The sequence below is a fragment of the Castanea sativa genome, chromosome 11, assembly GCF_040712315.1.
Source record: "Castanea sativa cultivar Marrone di Chiusa Pesio chromosome 11, ASM4071231v1".
In the NCBI taxonomy this organism is placed as follows: domain Eukaryota; kingdom Viridiplantae; phylum Streptophyta; class Magnoliopsida; order Fagales; family Fagaceae; genus Castanea; species Castanea sativa.
In genome coordinates this window covers 67502589-67524032 of record NC_134023.1, presented here as the reverse complement: position 1 = coordinate 67524032, position 21444 = coordinate 67502589, and the positions used below count along the sequence as shown (strand labels likewise).

Below are 21444 nucleotides of genomic sequence, written 5' to 3'. Positions count from 1 at the left end.
ACAAGACAAATGGATAGAGCTTTGTTATTCTTTGTTTTTTGGTCTGTTAGTCATTACTAATATTACACGTTTGTGTTCTATAATTTTAAACAGAGAATAGTTGATTGGCTTGCCCAAAACTTTAAGAGAGATGAAGGAATAGATCTTCTGAAAGGCAAGCAAGCTCTACAACGTCTCACAAAGACTGCGGAGAAAGCAAAGATGGATCTGTCATCTCTGACTCAAACCAGTATAAGGTATGTGACAATTTCTATGCCTTCTTTATATAAATGGATCTCCCTCTTTGGCATGATCACTGAGGAAAAGCTTTCTGTTTTTACAGTTTACCTTTTATTACCGCCACTGCGGATGGCCCAAAACACATTGACACCACCCTGGCAAGGGTCAAATTTGAAGAACTATGTTCAGATTTGCTAGACAGGTATGTAAGTTGAAAACTGCTACTCTGTGGTTGCCCTCAACCATGCATACTTGGTTTATTTTCTATGTTAGTTTGTACAGGCTTTGTTGGCTGTGATTTTGTTAGCTATGATGTACATCATGACTCCTGCCAGCCCAGTTTTCCATAGTGATCAATGTGATTTAGACAATGGGTAGTTAGTCAAGGCATAAAACTTGGCAGGTGGTTTAGTCTCTTCCATGGCTAGTTAATATCAAGAGGATTCCTTTTTTCAATATCTCACAATGTTTGTATTTGAAAAAATTGTTTACAATGTAAGTATTTTTTTTTAGCCACTTAAAATACCAAATAATGTAGAATAGGATTTTTTTTAAAAATGTTTTATGTTAAAAGGTTTCATATTTAGTATAGAGTTACAAGTTATAGATTAGCTTACTTTTTTTTCTTTTTTTTGAAAGCATTTGAACTAATCAAATTTTTAAGAAGATAAAATTTAAATTTTTTCACAAAAAAATTATTTTAAGAAGCAGCAGATGTGGGCGCCGTTGGGATTAGGGGGGGGGGGGGGGGTGGGGCTGGACCATTACACTATAAGTAACATTTGATTTTAAGAAATTATAAAGGGAGGCGTGGGACCAAACCAGCCCAATGTGGGTTCGTCCCTGCTGCTAGAGAATAAAGTTTCATTAAAGCAAGATTTAAAGCATTAGAGAACATAAAATCTTTTTTCTAAGATATTTCTCAACAATTTTTTTTTTTAAATCTCTTCTTTAAAAAAAAATTATTATTTTTAAGGTGAAAAACGGTTAGCTAAAATTATAGTACCACGAGTTTATTACATTTTTTGTTAAGCTACGTCAGAGACTATATCAACTATCCATTTTAACCCGATGGTTTTTTCGATCTATCTTTCCTTTATCTTGCAAGCCCTATAAGATCGTCTAGTGCTCCGGATTGAATGAGTGACCCAACTGATGATTTTGGCATCATCAGTTTGGCACCGTCTGTGGGGGAAAAGATAATTTATTTTTCTCTTCTCGTGACAAAGGGTCACTTAGTTCATTCGAAAGATATGAACACCATGATACTGTAGTCAGTGTCGATCAACTAGATGGAATGTAGTGTAAAGATCCTCTGATAGAAGCAGATCTACCCGCGACAAAGTAGTCTTGCAGTGTCTTCCAACCCAAAGGGACGACCACACGGAATTTGGAGGCCAAATCAAATCACCTTGACGTGATTTCACAAAAAATGTCATCATGTTACTGTAGGTCGATGATCCTGGGCACTTCACGAGATGGTCCAACTAGGTCTTTTCAGTCCAATTTAGCCAATTCGGTCCAGTTACGTCAATTTGGTCCATACGGTCCACTTAGGTCTATTCGGCCTAGATCGGTCCATTCAGTCAGCTTTGGTCAATTCAGTCCTGTTCAGTCTTATCCGGTCCATACAATCCATTTATTTCACTTCGATCTATTCGATGTAATTTGGTCAATTCAGTCCAGTTAGGTCTATTTGATCCAATTTGGTACATACGGTCAATTCGGTCCAGTTACACGCGCGCACACACATATTTGTTTATTTATTTTATTATTTTTTGCTTGAATATATAATCAACCGCATGCAATTCATTTAAAAGTAATGATGTTAAAATAAATGAGTAACTACCATAAATATTAGATTTGTAAACTTATAACCTTAATGTTTAGAAAGACTTTCACTTAGATTTAGCAGTTGAAGTGAACTGAAATGCTATGTTAATGTGGCTCAAAATAAGTGTAGCAATAACAAATGTTAAGCTTAAAATTTTAGATATTACAAAATATATATATATATATATATATATATATATATATATATATATATATATATTTGGATTTAGAATTAGTACTCTCAACCTAAACATGTCTTCTCCCTATGACTATATGCAAGTGTACAAAAATGGACTGAAATAGGTTAAAATGGACCAAAGTGAACACAAATGAATCGAAGTGGTCTAAATGGACCAAAGTGAACACAAATGGACCAAATGAAACATAGTGGACTGAATGGACAAAATAGGACTAAATGGGAACAAGAGGACTGAATAGGACCAAAGTGAACTAAATAGGTCAGAGTGGACCAATGTGAACCGAGTAGGAACAAATAGGACAGAATAGGACCAATGTCAACTAAATAGGACCAAGACCAAATAGAACAATGTGGACCAAATAGAACCAACGTGGGCAGAATGGACCAACATGGACCGAATAGGACCGATGTGGACCAAATAATACTTTTGAATATTTATCATTTTTATTGCATTTTTAGGGCTCATATTTCTAATTTCTAATGTTTATTTTTTTTGTATTTTTTAATTCAAAACTAAAGAGCTTAGCCTAGATATAATAAAATCGCTACTTTTCAACCCAAAATTAAGAAAAAAAAAAGATTTTTTGAGCTAAACTTGAAAAGGCAATCAACAAAAGAATTAATTTAAGTCTCAATTTGTCCAAAATGCACCGAAATTGATTGAGTGGACCGAATGGGACCAAAGTGGACTGAAGTAGACCTAATTGGACCGAATAACAATTGTTTAATTTTTAGGGAGAACAAATTATATATTATATTAAAATTACAAATTATTTATTTATTTTCACGCATCACGTGAATCTGTGACTAGTTTTCCATAAAAATAGTGTCAAAACAAAATTTTCTTAAAGTAAATTGCTAACCATTACCTTAAGAGCACCCGTTAACATGACCAATTATTATTATTATTATTATTAGGAAAAAATGAAAAACTGACCCTCTAACTTTCAATGTTTTTCATTTCAGTCCTCTAACTTTCAGTTTTGTCATTTCATTCATCTACCTTTCAATTTTTGTTAATCTAGGCTTCCGTTAAAAGCCAGTCAAGGGCTGCTGTTAGTGTCACTTAAACGACGCTGTTTTTGCCTTTTTTATTTTAGAATTAAAAGAAAAAAAATCTGTAAAAAGAAAATTCTGTAAGAAAAGAAAAAAAAAACATTTTTAGGGGAACGACAACATCCCCCTTCCCCTGAAATCTTTTTATTTGAAAACCCCCTTCCCCTGAAATCAAAACCCAAATCCCTAACGTAAATCCCTAACATTGAGAGAGGAAGAATCGCCGGTTTGAGAGAGAGAGAGAGAGGTCGAGTCCGTTTGAGAGAAGCTTAGTCGGATTGAGAGTCCGAGATAGACTCAGCTCCTGCAACATGGTTAGGTCAACGAGACGGTCACTGAGTCGGCCACCGAGTTCGAGGCAAGGCAATCGGAGCTCGGTGACTCAGTTGCTAGAGCACGCGACTCCACGCCAATCACAGGGAGCTAATGGCGATGACGAATCCCAGCCGTTCAACACTCCAAGTGGATCGTGGAGATTGAATTTGAAAGATGTTAAGGCTTCAATTTCTGCTATTGTCCTGACGCACGATAAGAAGGGTGCGCAGAGAACCACTGCATAGAAAAAAAGAGTAGTAACGATCGTGGTTGGTATTTTCGATCTATCTTGGACTTTCAATCTGACTAAGCCTCTCTCTCAAACGGACTCGGCCTCTCTCTCTCTCTCTCTCAAACCGGTGATTCTTCCTCTCTCAATGTTTGGGATTTACGTTAGGGATTTGGGTTTTTATTTTAGGTGATGGGGGTTTTTTAAATATTTTAAAAAAATTTTTTAATTTTTTTTTTTTTTCTTTTTTACAGATTTTTCTTTTTTCCTTTTAATTCCGAAAAAAAAAAAAAAAGAGAGGCAAAAATGGCATCGTTTAAGTGGCACTAACGGCAGCCCCTGATTGGCTTTTAATGGAAGCCTGGATTGACAAAAATTGAAAGTTAGAAGACTGAAATAACAAAACTGAAAGTTAGAAAACTGAAATGAAAAACGTTAAGGGGTGTTTGGTAGAGTAGTTTGAGATGAGATTTTTGTAGTTTTTGAAATTTGTGTGGGTGAAAAAGTGTAAAAATATGTATAAAATTGTTTAAAATGTAAAAATGTAAGTTTGAGTATGCTTACCAAACAGACCCAAAAGTTAGAAGGTTAATTTTATATTTTTACTTTATTATTTGGGCTCGGTTAATGTGTCCCTAAAGGTACATATTAAACTATCTATTTTTAAAAATATTTTTTTAAAAATTAAAAAAATTATCAATACCTTTTTAATTTAAAAAAAAATATTTTTAAAAATAATTAATTATTATGTGTCATAGCACACTCGTTAACAAAATTCTTATTATTTATATAAAACGAAGTGTCCTTTGTTAGAATGACGTATGGCTGGCACATTAAATTATCAGCTAGGGAACAAAATTAACAGCTAATCCTCGGTTGCACTAATTTTCTTTAGATTCTGAAGGGGCTCGAGGCCCAACACTTCCGTTGTGCTTCACGTGACCATTGGTTGCTTTTTCTTTGCTTGATTGTACCAAGAAACTGAAAAATAAAACTAATGATATCGATGCAATTCGTCAACATTGAAACTCGGTCCTCCTTTTCTTGTGTGTAGTTTTTTTTTTTTTTTTTTATGGGTCTTGTGTGTAGTTAATATCAAGAGGATCTTTTTTTCAAATAAATCATCATGATTGAGATCAGTTGCAGTACGTAATACATTTGATGCATAAATCTCAGCCATTCAGTATAAAAAATAAGTAAAAATAAAAAAGTGAAAGTAAAAAAAAGTTAAAAAAAAATTGTGAAGAGATTAGATGAATTACACGGTTAAAGATCACTCCTGACAGTGTAATATCAAGAGGATTCCTTTTTTTAAAGAACACGTTGCATCTCGTGTTTCACTGTTTCCCAGCAGTGTACTGTCTGGACTCTGGCTGAGTTTGGATACAGATAAAATTATTGCGTCTGCGACTTCAGCGTTGTGTTTTTTTTTTTTTTTTTTTTTTTTTTTTTCCTTCTGCTGCACGCGTTTCACAGGGGACAAGGCTACTGTTTATGCACTGTACATAAACAGTAGCCAACTTTTGCTGACTTTTCAGCACATTTATGGGTCTCATGTACTGTTTACGGGACCTATAAACTTCACTTTACAAATTTTTTTTATTAAAAATGGGTCACCAGTACTATTCACACATTCAAAAATTATTTTGCTACAGTGTTTTCGGTTTTCAATTTTCAATTTTCAGCAATAAGCGTGTGTTTGGATAACTTGGCGTTTGCGTTTTGATGAAAAATTTCTGCGTTTTTTTTTTTTTTTTTCTGCTGCTGCACGGGTCAGAAGGGACAGAGGCTACTGTTAATGCACTGTGCATGAACAGTAGCCCGCTTTTGCTGACTTTTCAGTTTATTTGTGGGTCTCGTGTACTGTTCGCAGGGCCAAACTTCACTTTTCAGAATTTTTTTTATTAAAAATGGGTCCACGACACTATTCACATATTTAAAAATTATTTTGGTACAGTGTTTTCGGTTTTTAGTTTTCGGTTTATTGATAAGCTCTATCCAAACAATATAATTCAACAGATTTTTTTCCATCTATTTGCTAGTTCTTCTTATGCACCTCCCTCATTTATTCATTCCAAGATTTGTTCAACAAAAATACGAGTATTCTCTCTCTTTGATTTTCTTTTTTCTCTTGGTGGTTATTTATGCTATTTCTAAAAACTTTACGGGAAATTTATTAATTATTCTATCTGGCAACTCTGCTTTTTGTTTAGTCATTTGAACAATTTTCTATAGTTCAAATGGTTGGTTTTATTCAATGCAGTCTTGTTGCTGAATATTATTTAATTAGTGTGGTCCTTGTTGCTCTACTAACTACTACGCAAGGGTTTATAAACTTTATATATCATTCAAAACATTTATGATGTCCTTAAGAAATTTTTTTTGCCCCTATAATCTTATCAAACAGGATAGAAGATGGCTTTTGATTATGCATTCATTCTTTTTGGCAACTTTTCCATATATGTAGTTTAATTAGCACTTTTTAATATTTTTAATGGTGACATTTAGAATTTAAATTCGCATTTTTAATTGTAACTATCCAAATTATCAACAAAATAATAATAATATAAGATGACTTCTAGTGTGATTATTGTGGATGTAAGTGCAATTTTCCAATTCAACTCAACACTATTTATATTTGTCGGTATAAATATATCTAATCCAACATAAAAATAATGAAATTTGTATTTATAGGTACATAATTCAACTCAATGTTGAAAATCTAACTTCTTTATTAAAGAGACTAAAATTGAGTTCAAACAACTATAAAAGAGTATCTAGCAAATGCAAATATACAAAGTATAGAATACAAAAAAATTATACTACGTCAAATGCATCATATAATCAGTTGAATTGAAATTTGTTTTGTCCATTGAGATAGAAACCTCAATGTATAATATCTAATATCTATACCATATTCTATACATATATAATAATGTTTGATTAGCAATTAATATTTTTAGTCTCTTATCCTGTCAGGTCAAGTTTTAGAGAAATTATATATTACTGCCCTAAATAATACCATATATTTTATTTTGTACTCTAAACTTTTCGAATACACATTTTGCACCTTAAACTATGACTCTTATTACATTTTGTACCCGATATTAAGTTTTTTATTAAAAGAAAAGACAAAAGTTTATTTTAGTCCTTAGGTTTATTTTTATTTTGACATTTTACTTTTCAAAGTTCTCATTTTTGGACTTTCATATTTTGTTCGGTTTTTATATTAGACTTAGTATTTATATATGATTGTACCAAGAAAATGACAAAACCGAGTGGAGCAATTCTATAAGTTTTGGGATTATGGTTCCTTTAATGTTTGTAATTGTATAATAAAAAATAAATAAAAAACTTGATGATTGCAAAATTTATATATTATTGATCGGGACAGTAGACTTCCGCATTACATGATATTGCACAAGTGCACAACCTATCTAATGTCCAACACAACTTGAGAAGATAGTTTCATTAAAGCAAAATTTAAAGCCATTAGAGAAAAGAATATTTTTTCTAAGATATAACCTCTTTTTTCAACCAAAAAAAAAAGACAAAAAAGAAGAAGACAAAAACTGGTTATCGGTCTAAAATTACAGTACCATGAGTTTAGTTCGGTTTTTGATCAGGGGCCCAACTTTTGGACATGGTCTCTCTCTTCCATTAGAATGTGAAAATGTCTCACACTTCACCTTTTCTTTTCTTTTTTGCAGAAGGGGCCCAATTCTATAAGGTGTTTTTTTGGACATGGTCTCGATTATTGTTATTATATTATTTTGATAAATGAGATTCTCCTCCATTAGAAGACGGTATGACTGGCACATTATATTTACAGCTTGGTGGTCCCGCTTATTTTCTTTCGATGCAAAAGGGGCCCGAGGCCCAACAGTCACATTGTGACACATGTGCTCTTGAGACTATTGGTTGCTTTTTCTTTGCATTATTGTACCAAGAAAATGAAAAATAAAAATAATGAAATCGATGATGTTTGCCCACATTAAAACTCGGTCACCCTTCACTACAGTATTACTTTTACTCACAATTCACTTCTAACCTACCCTTTAGCTAGCATACCTCGCTCTCTTTAAGCGTTCCTTTCAGCTACAACCAAGAAATGGCCGAAGCAATCCTCTTTGGTCTTGCACAGAAAATGATTGAAAATCTGGGCTCTCAGACTTTCCAAGAGATTGGATCGCTGTGGGGTGTCAAAGGTGAGCTTGAAAAAATCAAGAACACTGTGTCCACAATTCAAGCTGTACTTCTGGATGCAGCGGAGAAACAGAGTCATGACCATCAAGTCAAGGACTGGCTCCAAAAGCTCAACGATGCAGTTTATGATGCTGATGACTTGTTGAGTGAGTTTTCCACTGAAGCTATGCGGCGAAGAGCGGGGAGTGGGAATAAAGCCACAAAAGAGGTACGTACTTTCTTTTCAAAGTCAAACCAACTAGCTTTTCGTGGTAAGATGAGTAGTAAAATAAAGGCAATGAGGCAAAAACTAAATGCGATAGCAGAAGATAGGAAAAACTTTCGCTTGGAAGAATACCATGCAGAGACAAATGTTGTGAGTAGGAAGAGGGAACCAACTCACTCATTTGTACGTGAAGAAGAAGTTATTGGGAGGGAAGAGGACAAAAAGGCGATCATAGACCAATTATTTGATTCTAATGTAGAAGAGAATGTTTCAGTCATTCCAATTGTGGGGATCGGGGGGTTAGGGAAAACTACACTCGCTCAATATGTGTACAATGATGAGGAAGTTCAAAAATGTTTTCAGTTAAAAATGTGGGCGTGCATCTCTGATGTCTTTGAGTTAAAATTAATTATTGAGAAGATAATAGCATCTACTTCTGGTAATTCATCTGGAAACCTTGTAATAGATCAGTTGCAAAGTCAACTTCGTGAAAAAATTGATGGAAAGAAATACTTACTTGTATTAGATGATATATGGAATGAAGATCGTGAAAAATGGCTTAAGTTGAAAAGTCTTTTAATGGGTGGTTCCAAAGGCAGTAAGATTATAATAACTACTCGTAATAGATTGGTTGCAGAGATTACACAGACAGTTTCACCATATTTTCTTGAAGGTCTGTCCAAAAAACAGTCTTGGGATTTATTTAGGCAAGTGGCATTTAGAAAAGGGCAAGAGACCAGCAATCCTAAACTAGTGACAATTGGAGGGGAGATTGTAAACATGTGTCGAGGGGTACCGCTTGCTATAAAGTCCATAGGAAATATGTTATACTTCAAGGAAAAAGAGTCTGAATGGTCATTCGTGAAGAGTAATATAGAAGCAAATGTAACTCAAGGGGGTGAAATTTTACCAATTTTAAAGTTGAGCTATGATCATCTCCCATCACATTTGAAGAGTTGTTTCACTTATTGCTCTTTGTTTCCAAAAGATTATGAGATGGATAAGGAAACAGTGATACAACTATGGATAGCACAAGGGTTTGTCCAATCATCAAACAAAAACCAACAATTAGAGGATGTTGGTGATGAGTATTTCAAGGATTTACTTTGGAGGTCCTTCTTTGAAGAAGTAGAGAATTATGAAGGCTTAAGATACAAGATGCATGATTTAATTCATGATCTTGCAGAATCTATCATAGGCGAGGGGTGCAAGCTTGTTAGTTTTGATGGCAAAGATATTAATGAAAAAAATCGTCATGTATCATGTCCATTTGAAATTAACCCATCTTTTACGGAAACTTTAAGCTTGTTGGTTAAAGCAGTCAAGCCACGTACATTTCTTCTAACATATAATGAGGTTTTCTCTGGTGCCTTGGAGGAGTCAATGTTGAATACAATTATTTTGAGTTTCAAGAGCTTGCGTGCATTAGATTTACATGCATTGGAGATTACATCAATACCAAATTCTATAGGGAAGTTAATACATCTAAAGTATCTTGATGTTTCTTTTAATGAGAATATTAAAACTCTCCCTGACTCAATTACTACATTGTTGAATTTGCAAGTACTAAAACTTTATGGTTGTAAAGGTCTTAAAGAATTACCCAAAAAGTTTAGAGAATTGGTTAGCCTCAAACATCTTTATAATGATGGTTGTGATAATTTGAGTCATATGCCTTGTGGATTAGGGCAAATGACTTCACTTCAATCATTACCATTATTCATTGTGAGCAGCTCCTCCCACACTGGTGGATTAGGTGAATTGAAGGACCTAAACAACCTGCGAGGAACATTAGAGATCACACATTTGGAACGCTTGGAAGAATCTAACTCAGAATCTATTGTTGTGAATTTAAGGGAGAAGCAACATCTTGAAAAATTGATATTAAAATGGAATCATCAAGATCAAGTAGATAATAATGAAGATGTGAAGTTATTAGAAGACCTCCAACCACACGAAAATCTCAAATATTTGGAAGTACATCAGTACAAGGGTGTGAAATTTTCAAGTTGGGTCTCTTCTCTCACAAATCTTGTTGATTTAAAGATAAAGAATTGTGAGAGATGTCGATATCTGCCACCATTGTCTCATCTCCTCTTTTTAAAATCTCTAAGGCTTGATACGATGAATGATTTGGAGTACATATCCGATAATGATATGAGTAAAGAGGTGTCTGCTTCATCCACAGCATTATCAACACCATTCTTCCCATCTCTAAAGTCACTCGCAATATGGGAATGTCCTAATTTGAAGGGATGGTGGGGGAGAACAGGGAGGGATTTAGTTGCAACAACATCTGCGTCAACACCAGATCATCCACAAGATCAGTCTTATAACTCACTGCCTTTATTTCCTCTTCTTTCTAATTTGCGGATTAGAAATTGCCCTAAAATGACTTCCATGCCCCTGTTTCCCAATCTCGAAGAATCTCTATATTTAGACAATGTCAGTTCGAAGCCTTTGCAAGAGACAATGTCAATGAGTTTTTTAGTTCCCTCTTCCTCCTCTTCATTATCCTCCTCTTCTCCTCTCTCCAAATTAAATAAAATGACTTTGGGTTCTATAGAAGATATAGAGTTTCTTCCGGCTGAGTGGGCACTATATTCTCTCAAGGAACTACAGATTTGGAATTGCCCTAGACTAACATCTATGTCTGGAGCGATGCGTAATCTCACCTCCCTCTGTGAGCTATCAATTGGCTATTGCGAGGAGTTCGATCCATTAAGAGACATGCATGATGATGGCATGGAATGGCGATGCCTCATTTGCCTCCGCGAATTACGTTTCGAAGGCATTCCGAAACTGAAGTCTCTCCCTGTGGGTCTTTAATGTATTTCCACCCTAAAACATCTCACCATTTCAAGCTGTCCCAATTTAATGACTTTGCCGGAGCTCACCTCACTTGAATATCTTGCGATTTTAAGATGCGAGCCTAATCTGACATCACTTCTTGAGATTAGTTGTCTCACTTCTTCACGGTGGCTGTGGATTGTAGACCTTCCCAATTTGATTACTTTCCCCGAATCAATTAGGAATCCAATCTCACTTGAAAAGCTTTTCATTTGGAATTGTCCCAATCTCACAACACTGCCTGATGATGGTTGTCTCAAGTCTTTACGAGAACTGGAAATTGTGAAGTGTCCTCAGTTAGCTGAAAAATACAAAAATAAAATTGAAAAGGATTTCCCTAATTTGGAAATCAGATGGTGTTGAGACCACAGCAGCAAACGGCTCTACTTCGTCTTCTGTAATAGCCCCTCCCCTCTTTCACTTGGTACGCATTCTATGCTTTCAAAAGAAACTGAGCTTTTTACAATTATATTATTTGTATTTCGTTGATTTCCATATAATTAATTAAAATCAGTTACTTTTTCGAATTCTATTCTTTATAGAAATAATATTATATATATATATATATATATATATATATATATATATATTCAGCCCTGGTATAATTGAATTGTTATTTTGTTTAGGTTTTTTGGTAATAAAACATCAGAGAATTTCGACAACCGAACTGTTGAATATTGCTTCAGACTTATACTTTAAAGGGTTATTGTTAATATTTTTTTAAAATACATGCTTTGTGTTCTGTTAACAACTTCATGGAGATAATTATCTGAAGATTATGAATAAGTTTCTGGGGCAATATGGTCATGGGATAAATCACTTGGATAGTTTCAAGATTTGGGAAGTTGATGCTGCGAAGGTATTCAGTTAGATTCATTTATAATCTAATGATTATTGAATTTTTTGGAATAGCATTGGGATTTCCAATTTGTGTTTATCAAAACAATGGTGCTTGCGTTAATCAATTTGCTTTCAAATCAATCAAAAAATGTCTTAACAATTGGAACAAATGAACAGGGGAGGGTCGGCCTTACACTGCTCAATTTTATTTTTTTTACTTATAAAAAATTTGTAATGTTTTTGACTCTTCTCACTTTTGAAATTAGACGTAGAATGAATCAGAATGAAAGGAGGTGCATGTATCTGGGCATATTCAAAACCATATGAAAAAGTGCAACAAGTCAACAGCTAAGGTGATTATCTTGTTTTGGGTTCATTCTTTTTTCCCTCAAGTAAAATGTTCATTCTAGATATGATTCTTATATTAAGAGGGGACCCAAGAGGGAAGACGTATAAATCCACATTTTTTTGTTCGTTTTATTGATTTCTATCTTTATATAAATTATAAAATGACACTTTTCTGTTGCATTCTTTAGGCGAAGTACACTTGGGAAGGTAGTACTCAATTTCAAGCCCTTAACTTCTTCAAAAAAGCTACACTCTCTTGTTGTTTGATGGTCTGGGGAAGCATTGGGAACCCCAATTTCTTTCTTCGAAGCCGTTTCTTTTCCTGTCTCCTGCCTGAAATGGTGCTTTGCTTCCGGATCTTCGAAAAAATCAACTAAATAGATTGAAGTCTGGTACTTGTTGATATTTTGATAACATTTGGTGAGAGATCATTATTTGACAGCCACCATCTAGGAAGCGGTTTTATATTCAGGTATTTATTATTTTGTTTGCTTCAACTCTTTATTATTACTTCCTATTTATATCAACAAACAAAATATCCAGATATGGTTTTTTGGATTCTTACATAATTGCTGGTTTTTGTTCACTGTACAATGATAACTTAGTTTGGTTTAAAGTATGGCTTCTGATTTTGAGTTTAGACATGCAGAAGTGCTGTGATAGATTTTACTTTATGCACAATATTTGGATAAAAAGTTAGGATCAATAAAATAAAAATATAGAGTTATACATAACATAGTTTGTCGTTTGAAAGAGGAGAAAAAAAATCAATTGAATTCTCACATCAAATGCGTAGTCCTTTTTTTTGTAAACCAAACTGACATGAAACATAATATTAGAAACTTTGTTTTATGTTTTTTTCCTCACTTTTTTGGAATGATTCCTGGCAGAAATTGGTGGGAAATGGTCCAAGACTGCTTGAATCCTTAATTGAATGTATTTTAGAAGGATGTTCTAGTCCAATATTACTACAGGTCCATTCATCTCCTTTAAATTAAGTTTTCTTTGTTTATAAATTATCCAAATTCCTCATGTTTTCCTTCAATTAGAAGTATAATTTTTGTGCAGTGTATGGAATATAAAAACAGACCAGAGTTTCTGATCTCCAAAGTGAGTCAATACTACAATTATGTAATCCTCTAATGAAAAAATTGTTGGAAAATCTTCTTCTTTTTTCCTTTCATTTATATGCTTATTTTCTTATGTTCTAAAACTTATTTCAGGTAGTTTGGCATGGATAAAGATCACAACTAGGTGTAAACAGAAGAGTTGTTCCTTTTCAAGAATGGCTTCATTATTCTTGCAGCTGATTCCTTGGATATTTGACAACTTTTTAATGAAGCTATTGAAAATTTTCAACCTAAACATGTAATTATTTCAACTCACTATATTTATTTCTTAATTAAAACAAGTAGGCCACGATTCTCAGTTTGTAGCTTTAGTTTCTGTAACTCACTTCACTCTATAACCATATGAATTATAAAATGAGTAATAAAAATCATGTTCTCTACAATGCAACTATAAATTTTTATTTAGTTTTATCTCAGTAAATTGTTATTTGGGAACTGGGAAGGGAAAAAAAATTGTTTTTCACTTAGGTAGATGCTTCATAACACCAATATTGCCAAATACTGGCCCTCTTCATTCTTCCTTTTTGTTTCAGGTTTAGTAAATTTATTAGTTATTGAATTCTGTATGCAGGAACTTTGAATTTGGAAACAGAAAGTTTTTAGTGAATTTACAGCAAATGCAAGATAAATAGGTGCATATCTTACTCCTATCTTAATATATCTTATTACATAGATTAGGTTACATGGTTCACTTGTTTTGAATTTTTGGAAATTTGATTGCAAGATAGTAGAAATAGTATTATTTTCCTATCTTTTCCTTTTCCTTAAGTTAATTCTCAAACTTATTTTTGATAGGTTGAAGCAGATGAAGACTGTACCTTGGTGTTAGCAACAAGATTACTGCCTATCTTCAGTTAAAGTTCAATTTCAGGGTGACTGGTTCTTAGAATTTTCAGCCACCCTCTGTGAAACCTAAGTTGATTGCAAACATTTATCTTAGTGTAATTGTTTCAATAACAAAACAAGCTTGTTATGAATTTTTTTTTTTTTAATGCTTTTCAAATTGGAACCCTTTTACCTATGTACATAACTGTACTTTAAAGCATCCATATGAACTTAATTATAAGAACTATCTTGAGAAATATTTTATAGGGATTAAACATCTAGAATATGCCAATTATCAAGAAGAATCAGATAATCTGAAGAAATTTCTTTGGAACTCTGATGATGGGATGTATTGCTTGCATAGTTTCTGGATTTGAGAAGCTGATGCAGCTAAGGTACCAATTAAACTTGTTTATAATCAAATATTATGTTTGATCATAATCAAATTTGAAGAATCTCAAGTTGTGACATGTAAATATATAAAGAATAGGTAATGAACCTTATATACTGCTGTTATGTTTTTCCTAAGCAGTTCTTGAGGCTGGAGATGAAGTATTTGAGGTACGTTCTACCTTGGCTGATACTCATCTAGGAGGTGATGATTTCAACAAGTTTGAAACAAGAGATATTAGTAGATCATTACCTTATATTCTTTGTTTTCTGATTTATTGTTATATGTTACTAAATTACACCCTTACATTCTATAATTTTAAATAGAGAATAAACTTTAAGAAAGATGAAGGCATAGATCTTCTGAATGACAGGCAAGCTCTACAACGTCTCATAGAGACTGCCGAGAAAGCAAAGATGGAGCTGTCATCTCTTACTTAGACCAATAATATTAGGTATGTGGCTGTTTCTATGCCTTCTTTCTTTAAGTTGATCTCTCTCTCTTTGCCATAATCACAGAGAAAAAACATTTGCTTTTCCAATTTACCTTTCATTATCGCCATTCAGATGGCCCAAAACACATTGACACCACACTGACTAGTGTCAAATTTGAAGAATTGTGTTCAGATTTGTTAGACAGGTATGCCTTTTTAGTAGTCATATGTAATATGACTGTATTTTTTTTTTTTTATCTCCATTACTTCAGTTTTCTTTCTTTTGATTTTGAACTCTCATTTTCTCTCATTTGGTAGTCTAATTGCCTGCTTAAGTTCACTGGATTACAACTCATAAGCTTTCAGCACCAGTTGAAACTTCCATGAGAGATGCAAAGCTTTCCTTCAAAGATATGGATGTAATTCAACTTGTATCCCAGCTGTTTAGGAGCTGACAAATATGGATGAAGTTTTTGTTCTTGGGGTTGTAGTTCAAGTTTGTCCTTTTCTTGTTATTATGTAATTCAACTTACTATTTTTTTTGTTACTTTTATTTCCAGGCTGGTGTTTTATTGCTGCAGAAGTTAAATGACATTGTTCTCTTGGATGTCTCACCATAGAAGGACTTGAAACTTTGGGTGGTGTCAACTTCACCAACTTCCAAATCAGAGGTGTTCTCCACCGCAGCAGATGGACAGACCAGTGAAGAGATTAATGTCTATCAAGGTGAGAGAGAGGCATTTATCTCTCTGAAAAAAGGGTGAGAGAGAGTTTGTGAGGGACAACTAGTGCTAGCACCATGTCAAGTGATGGGGGATGTATCTGCAAAAACTTTTGAAGAGAATTTGGATTTTGCTCAAACTAGATATAGCAAGTTTTAGTTCTTAACAGAAGGCATAAATTAGAATCTGGTGGTTGAGTACGTTGTGGCTTGAGATATTATTAGAATGATTTTGAATAAGCCTAAGACCCAAGTATCTTAGCTAACTATAATCTATTTATCTATTTGAGAAATAACTAATCATATATCAAGAAAAAGTTAGACCACTAGTGGAATATGATGCTTTCTTATATTATAATTCTAGAACCATAACCATTGGCAGTGGCTGCGAATCCCCCCTGCCCCCCCCCCCCCCTCCTGTTTATGTTCTAATTAGTGTGTAGACTGAAAAATGCTTTTATTTCTTTGTTTTTTTAACTTCAATTTTTTTTCCTTATAATTTATATTGTAGCACAAGGAGCTTCTTGTTTTTATATTTATTACCTCTTTCAATGATGTTACCATGTTCTACAAAGAACCTACATCTTTCTTTTCTTTCTGAAAACTCAGCATTTCAAGCATATATGTTTTTTGATTTTAAAAAAACAAAAAAAATGGAAACGTTCACTTTTTTATTAGTACCTGTAAACCTAACCTAATTATATTACTATACCTCATGTTTCTATGTACAAATTAAAAATGTTGTAGGTGAATAGGAAGGTTAAAGAAGCTGAAAATTATGCAAAAGGAAGACCAAGGAAAAGAGGGATGCCATAGACACAAAGAATCAAGCTGACTCAGTTTTGTACCAAATTGGAAGCAACTAAAAGAGCTGGGAGACAATGTTCCTAGCTAGACAAGGAGAATGTAGAGGCTAAAGTGAATGAAGTCATGGATGCCATCATTGGTGGTTCTACCCAAGCCATTAAAGATGCAATGGCTGTCATGAATCAAGAAATTATGTAACTGTGGTAGTCAATGTTGATGTGAATTTGAATTGGTTCAGAACCTTAGGAACAAGTACAACGAGTCCATGGCTTAGGTGATTATCTTGTTTTGTGTTTCATTCTTTTTTCCCTTTGCATACAAATTTCATTCTAGATATGATTCACATTTGTTTGTTCATTCCAATGATTTCTGCCTTTATATAAACTACAAAATGACACTTCTTTGTTTATGTTCTTGATTTTGAATAAACAGAGTAATATCAATAACATTCTGGTGAATGATCATTATTAACAACTACTCTCTAGGAAGCTGTTTTATGTTCAGGTATTTGTTATTTTGTTAGCTTTAACACTTTATTATTACTACCTATTTTCATCAACGAACAACAATATCTAGTGTGGTTTTTGGGTTCTTATATTATGTCTGATTTTTGTTCATTGTACAAATAACTTAGTTTGGACATGCAGAAGTGCTGTGATGGATTTTACTTTAAGCACGCTATTTGGATACAAAGATAGGATCAATAAAATGAAAATATAGAGTTAACCAATTGAATTCTCACATCAAATGCATAGTTCTTTTTTTGTAATATCACTGTATTTGTTTTATCTCCATCACTTCAGTTTTCTTTCTTTTGATTTTGAACTCACTTTTTATGTCATCTGGTAGTCTACTTGCCTGCTGAAGTTCACTGGACTACAACTGCAATCAACTTTCTCATTGGCTTTGAGCACCAGTTGAAACTTCCTTAAGAGATACAAAGCTTTACTTCAAAGATATTGATGAGGTAATTCTACTCGCATTGGGATTTCTAATTTGTGCTTATCAATACTATGGTGCTTGAGTTAATCAATTTGCTTCCAAATCAAACAAAAAAGTCTAATAAATATTCCAAAGTCAACAACAAAAAGGGGAGGGTTGGCCTTACTCTGCTCAAATCATAATGTTTTCATATATACATATACTAAAAAAATGTTAATTAACAATCCTAATCCTTTTAGTAACTCAAATTGTAATGTTTTTTACTCTAATCACTTTTGAATTGGATGTAGATTGAATTGGAAACGCAGAATGAAAGAATGTGTATATATCAAGGCATATTCAGAACCACATGAACAAGTGCAACAAGTCAACAGCTAAGGTGATTTTCTTGTTTTGGGATCATTCTATTTTTCTTCACATAAAAAAACAAGTAGAGCTCTCGATTTCTAATATTGTCTATTTTAATACTTATTGGAACTTGCACTAACTGTTGAGGCATCAATACTTATTTTTGTCTCTTTTATTTCTAGACTGGTGTTTTTTAGCTGGAGAAGTTATTGACATTGTGCTCTTGGATGTCTCACCGTAGAAAGACTTGAAACTTTGGGTTGCGTAATGACAAAAAATATCCCAAGGAACACAACTTCACCAACTTCCAAATCAGAGTTGTTCTCCACCGCATTAGATGGACAGACCAGTGAAAAGATTAATGTCTATTAGGGTGAGAGAGAGGTATTTATCTCTCTGAAAAAAGGGTGAGAGAGTGTTCGTGAGGGACAACAAATCCCTTGGAAGCTTTTGCTTAGACACCAAAACCGGTGCTAGCACCATCACACAAAGAGATGAGGTATGTATTTGCAAAAACTGTTGTTTTGAAGAGAATTTGGCTTTTATTCAAACTAGATATAGCAAGATTTAGTTCTTCACAGAAGGCATGAATTAGAATCTGGTGGTTGAAAATGTTGTGGCTAGAGATATTATTAGAATGAGTTTGAATAAGCCTGAAACCCAAACTATCTTAGCTAACTATAACTAATTTGTCTATTTGATAAATAACTATATATAACTATATATAGTTATTTATCAAATAAACCCCACCCCACCCCCCGCCCACCCTTGTTTATGTTCTAATTTGTTATAGACTAAAAAATGCTTTAATTTCCTCATTTTTGTAACTTCAATTTTTTTTTTCTTATAATTTATGTTGTGGCACAAGGAGCTTTATTTATTTATTTATTTAAATTACCCATTTCAATGATGCTACCATGTTCTACAAAGAACCTGTATCTTTCTTTTCTTTCTGAAATCTCAGCATTTCTAGCATCTATGTTTTTCGATTAATAAATAAATAAAAATAAATGGAAACGTTCACATTTTATATTAGTAACCTAATTATGTTACTAAACCCCATGTTTGTATGTACAAAATAAAAATTTTGCAGGTGGATAGGATGGTTAACGAAGTCGAAAATTTTGCAAAACGAAGACAAGGAAAAGAGGGATGTCATAGACACAAAGAACCAAGCTAACTCAGTTTTGTACCATACTAGAAGCAACTAAAAGAGCTAGGAGACAATGTTCCTAGCTAGACAAGGAGAATGTAGAGGCTAAAGTGAATAAGATCAAGGATGCCATCTCTGGTGGATCTACCCAAGCCATTAAAGAAGCAATGGCTGTCCTGAATCAAGAAATTATGTAACTGTGGTAGTCAATGTTGATATGAATTTGAATGGGATTGTCTATTAGCTTTTTTTTGATTGACTTCTTTGCATGGACGGCAACTATTGTTTAGCCTTGAATTATGTTAGAGTTGAGAGAGAACTCTTTGATATAGAGTTATTTGGGTGTATTGGGGTTTGGGTTTGTGAGAGTGGATCTACACTATCTTTGTACTCTCCATATTTGTTAGTGAAACTCTCTCCTTGTCACCGCCCGTGGATGTAGGCCAAAGGCCGAACCACGTAAATTTTTGGTGTTCTCTCGTGTGTGGTTGTCTATTTCTCTTTCATTCTTTTTTTTTTTTTTATCTCATAATAATTATTTGTTAGATCTTTCTAAAGCCATAATATTTTTATAAATAAAACTTATCCAGGAGTGCCATCTGAATACTCTTTCTTGCAACAGTCAATCTATAGTCAACCCAGCCAACTTGGTGTTGGGTTGCTTTGCTATTACACTCGGGATCAATTGGAAAAAAGCTAATGGCAATGATATGATCAATGCAAATTTCATAAATAGTGAGCAACTCTTAGAACTTCAATTCTGACCATGTATACTTGCAAATTTTTTTAATTTTTATGTTAGTTTGTACCGGCTATGTTGATTTGTGATTTTGGAAAGTACGATGTGTATATTTTCAAATGTGATTTTGAGAATGGGTAGTTTTTAATGGCATAGGCAGGAGGTTTAGTCTCTTCTATGGCACAAGCAAGGCAAATTTCAAAGTCTTTTGCCAATATTGCCTATGCACTTGTCACCTTCTCAATTTTTATGAGCTCAAGATTTCTATGTAAGGAGAAGCTTGTGAAACCAATGGTACAGGGGGGTTGTCATCTGCAAGTCTCTATTGTTGTTTATGCTATATCTCAAGCATTAGAATAGAAAGAACGTTGGAGATAATTCATTATGGGTTAAAGTTTTATCTTCATTCTCATTCTTCCATAAACAATTCAAATGTTCTTCAATTGGTATTTTCCTCCAATCTTTTTTTATTTATTTATTAAAGGACGAAAAAAAAATTGAAAGCATATTTCAAAGATAAACTTTCATTCATTCCTAAAATAGTCTTGATTCTATTTTGATCCCTAAAATATGCATTGTGTTACACATAAACAAAAAATATAACAAAAATAGATAGATGGGCATTATAAATTTTCAAGAACTGGAATAAAACCTCTTATATTTTAATCGAAAGGAATAAAATATAGATTATATTTCAAGACCTTAAAGAATTTTTTTTTTTTGCCAAAAATTATATATTAGTTAATACTTTAAATTATCTACGTTCATATTATTTTCATGTCTAGAATTTTATACAAGTACGAAAGATTAATGTTTTTATTATCTTTTACATGTAATTGTTCAATTGAAACTCTTAACATTTTTCAGCAATTAAGCGAGGAGAGAGTCATGGAGGAAGCAGCTACCTAAGCATAGCTAGCCCCTAGTCTTTCATGTATAACAACACCACAAAAACAAGTGAGACAGAGAATGAGAGTGAGATCATGGGAGATGAGAGAGTTTTTGGTTTTTGTTATTATTTTTAAATATAAAATATTAAAATTTAAATATAGTTAGTTATTGTTCGGTCTAGTCCAGTCCTTAATGGGACTTGGACCAAAAACATATATGTATATATGGCATAAAAGGACAACAACTAAAGAATATACAACGCCGTGACATTTAGTAATGCACGTGTTCAGCACGTGGGACCTATAAACAACGTCGTGTTCATGGTCAAGAGATGTATTCATGTTCTCTTTTCTAGGTAGTAATGTATTCATGTTCTTTTTTTTTTTTTTTTTTTTTCTTTCTACACACTATAAAACATTTATGAAATATGTTCTTTTGGATATACACCACATTTATAAAATGTTCTTTTGAATATACACCACTATTAATTTCTTTAAGACTTTCTCCCATCTCCCCATGTGTGTGTGTGTGTTAAAATATTTAGTATTCTCAAAAATAAAATAAAACATGGACATTTTTTTTTTTTTGAGAATCATAAAAAAAATGTCCATGTTTTATATATAGCTTATAGCTTATAAGCATATTTTTGTACACTAATTAGTAATTGATGATTACAATGCTACATTTTGATACAGAATAATATCTAGTCCTTGTTAGGTTGCATACATGTGGACACATTTTTAAACGAAATAGATACACAATGT

The 21444-nt window shown here is 33.2% G+C and overlaps 1 pseudogene; it reads left to right on the top strand.

Moving 5' to 3' along the window:
- Positions 1–7901: 7901 nt before the first annotated feature.
- LOC142617795 (putative disease resistance protein RGA1) lies at positions 7902–19531 on the top strand (annotated as a pseudogene).
- Positions 19532–21444: the final 1913 nt, after the last annotated feature.